Below are 4,011 nucleotides of genomic sequence, written 5' to 3' on the forward strand. Positions count from 1 at the left end.
ACCTCAAAATATAAATCTACAACGGTGAAATTTTTATCGAATGGCATACTATTGGTTGGAAAACCTCCCGAAGTCCGAAGTTCATCAACCAATCATTATGCACGTAGGCTCCCAAGTTCGAAGATTCGATAGGCGTACCATTCCGTCGTTCCCTGTAGCTACCTCTATACGAATGCAAGATGAACTAATGACTACCAAGACGCTGTTGCTGGCGCTGTTGTGGTACTTATCGGTTGAGCGTCGGACATTGCCATGCTGATGAAACACGTGGATGCCGGTGACGTGTTTTACTACGTTTTGCCCGTGTGAAGACGAGGGAAGTGTAAGGTGTATCAACTTTTTCATCTGCAAAAACTGTATACAATCCGCTGGCAACAGTTGCACAGCTTGCGTCGTGTCATCAAATCGTCGAGACAGCCCCAAACCAACGTTTGATACTGTCGTAATGCATCGTAGCACTTCACCGCCCAATGGATCTTTCACCGTGACGCGTGGAACATCTTTGCAACCAAAATGGGTTAATAGTCTATTTGAAATCGCCAAGTGAAGATTACAAAGCGGCCAAGGACCGGACTGGTTAGACACCTACCGATCACGTGCCGCTCGTGAATTAATTTGTCGTCGTTTGACTCGCAAACGTGTAATAACAGTCCAGGTACACCTCTTTGCTATAAGCACCAACTTTCATAAATCAAACACCAACGTCAACAAGCCGTTTGACGACACTTTTACCTGTTACCTGATGTTGCACTTTCTACCAAAGCTCTGATCGTTCTGACTCCGCGGTCCTCCGTTTTGAGTCGTGCGTGATCCTTGCTGGATGCAACCTGTTTACCTACTTGAGTAGTCATCGCAGTTCATCGGCAGCAAGAGCACAACAACTAGCAACGTCACAGCCCGTTGAATCCGGTGGCAATTCGACAGATTTGATAAGCATTGGGCCTCACGACTCGCAATTGATCCAGCTCCCGTACGACTCTTTGTATCTTGAGGAAGCATCAACTTTTCATTTCATTGATACTCAGTGACAGTACAAATGTTATCACACATTTGCTTATTTTCAATTCGTAAGAACATTTTGTTTCGGTGACTACTGGCATCTATCTCCCGTGCACCAAGTATTAATAATTTAGGCCCTTGTGTGTTGTCAGCCATAGTCATTTGGGTTACGAAGTGCGTTATCACTAGCAAGTACCTTTGTTTTGTGTATTCACGGTCGTTCATCCCGTGGACAGTGGCATCGACCCAGGATCACTCCTTACAGCCTCTCGAAAGTGTATCTTGATCTTAATCCTGATTGGTTAGAGTACTCAATATCCATACAATTTGGTTTCTAATCTATAGCACTTTATCTATGTGTGACCTTCTTGCGGTCGGACCTTTCATGCTATGACAACTCAAATTGAAGCGCACAGATTATACGGGAAAATGAAATGAAAATATTTGTGAGAGACAGTGCGCTTCGCCCGATGAAAGGAAGGAACGACCTAGCCGCCATGTCGCGGACAAAACCAAATACTACCGAAGTCGTGGCATTCCGATTTGTCTTGGTTCATGTTTAGCGAGCATTCGGAGCTGGGTTCCGAACGCGACAGGGTCAGCCTTCATAGCAACTTGAATGTAGTCGGCATCCCCGGACCGTGCGAGCTCCTTCAGGATCAACCCCGAGGCTGCAGGGTCCAGAGAACTCGCGGACTCGTAGGATGTCTTCATGGAAGACGTTAGCGTGTACAGTAAGCACACAACTGTCCTTGATCGTTGCACGAAAGGCATGACGTTGGTCGGGCTGCTCCAGTCACGGAAGGTCTGGTCGAAGAGCAAAGTGGCAGCGAATTGAGTGAAAAACGCGTGTGAAGTGGTAAAAAATGCGACGAGTCCCCGGAGTCTGGGCGAATCGAATCTGGCCAGCGCGAAGCACGACGGGGGCCAGAGGGTTGCCGGACGACATGTGTGCGCAAAATCGATCAAAGGTTGGCCACTAACCACCAACGCCAACCCGTAGCGCATCGTTGACGCAGTGAATACCAGAACGAGCACCGTGCAGACACCATTGCCGTGTGACTTGATTTTTTGACGCCAATCGAGCCGCGTTTTATCCATCGGCTGCAAGGAACATGAGGAAGGTAGTGTCCCAGAACGGCAGGGCGAGCGTTGTTGGGAGATCTGGTGGAAGAGGGACACGACGAGCAAGTGGTGATTGGGCCCAGGCAGACCACACATCACGCCACAATGGTTGGAGCTCGTCCAATAATTCGATCCATGCGGACAGGTGATGGGGGGATTGCCACAAAAAGTCGAAGGGTTGAGCAGGGCGGTGGAGCTCGCGAACGCAGTGGCCAAAGTGTTCCCGAACCAGCTACACCCACGGTGGCATGACCTCACCAACAGGGGGCTGCATGAGTTTCTGGAGCACCAAGAGGCGCTGAGTTCGAATCGATGACGCAATATGGGGGATACACAAGCCAATAAGCTTGTGCTGCCACGTGCGATGAATGAGGGGTCGGTACTGGGGGTCGTCCGACGTCCTGCCCCCAAGCGTGTAGTTGTTGATCAAGCGCTGTCATACCACCACCATGGAATCGGGGACTGCAGTCACAGCTGTAACATGCCAGACTTGCGACAAGATGACCGACGAAGCAATGATGCGGCGGCCTTTCAGGGTACGGGCTCGGCACTTCCATCGGGTGAACGAGCTGAGGAACTGGTCGTTGATGAGGCGGACGTGGTAATCTGCTGGGAGGGAGTACCGACAAAAGCCCCCAAGTAACGAATCGGATGTCCTGGGGGCGAGAGTGTGAGCGATGGTGTCCACGGATGAAGCTGGGGGGGGCTCGGCATTGTTCAAAACGAGTGTCATTTACAATTGTCGGATTGAGCGCTGCGCTTGAGACAGCACAGAAGGAGCCCACGATGTGGTCGATTTGGTATTCCGCCGACTCCAACGAGTTGGACAGAACCGTGGTGTCATCCGCGAAGAACACACTTGTCAGTTTGGAGCCGTCAGGCAGCGGGATCCCGAGGTCTGGCGAGGCCCGCAGCATATCGCCCAAGGGCTCGAGGTACAGGTTGAAGAGCATACACGAGAGAGGGCATCCCTGCTTCGTACCACGGTTGGGCTGAATGGCTGGTCCGAGCCCATCGTACAGCAGTAAGTGCACCTTGGGCTTCGTGTAGAGGAGTCGAACCCATAGCAGAAACGACGGGCCAATGTTCATCCGCCGAAGAGCATCGAAGAGGAACGTGTGGTTCACTCTATCATATGCCTTCGCGAAGTCGAGGAAGGTCGCGTAGTGCTCCTCGTTGTTTCGTGTTGCGCGATGCTGGAGGGCTTGGGTGAGGTAGATGTGATCGCGCATGCTGCGACCCTTCACGAATCCTGCTTGAGAGGGGTGCACGAGAGCCTGTACGCAAGCGTGCGAGACAGAATTTTGACCTCCACCGGCATCAGCGTGATGGGGCGGTAGTTCGACGGCGTAGTTCTGTCCCCTTTTTTGTAAAGCAGCGTGACTGCACTGCGGCGTTGTTGGAGGAGGAGGCGGCCACGGGTGCAGAGTTGGTAGTTGAAAAACCGGACTAAGATTTCCGCGAAGGTGTTGGGGATGACGAGGAAACTCGACGGGCCAACCAACGGGGCCAGGCGACTCGCCACGTTTCATGGTCTCGAGAGCTGAAGCTAGTTCAGATGCGTCGAGCGGGCGGTCGAGGTCAGCCTGCTGCTCCGCCGAGAGGGTCTTGGTGATGTGGTTGAGGACAGCATCGTATTGGTGTGGGTTCGGTGGGGGCTGATCCTGGGGCTTAAAAGATATGTTTATTGGTTTAGGTACACATTTTTGGAATAATGCTACTTTAGTTGACTTGTCAATTCGGAAGAGAAGAAACTCTAAATTCACATACTCCGGTGGATCATATCTCATAGGATCCTCACACCAGCTCATAACTTCCACATTCAATCAATATGAAATTATACAAAACTGTTCAAATCAACGACGTGGGCGCGAAAATCGTTTCATG

Source organism: Aphanomyces invadans (genome assembly GCF_000520115.1).
Source record: "Aphanomyces invadans strain NJM9701 unplaced genomic scaffold supercont1.5, whole genome shotgun sequence".
In the NCBI taxonomy this organism is placed as follows: domain Eukaryota; phylum Oomycota; class Saprolegniomycetes; order Saprolegniales; family Verrucalvaceae; genus Aphanomyces; species Aphanomyces invadans.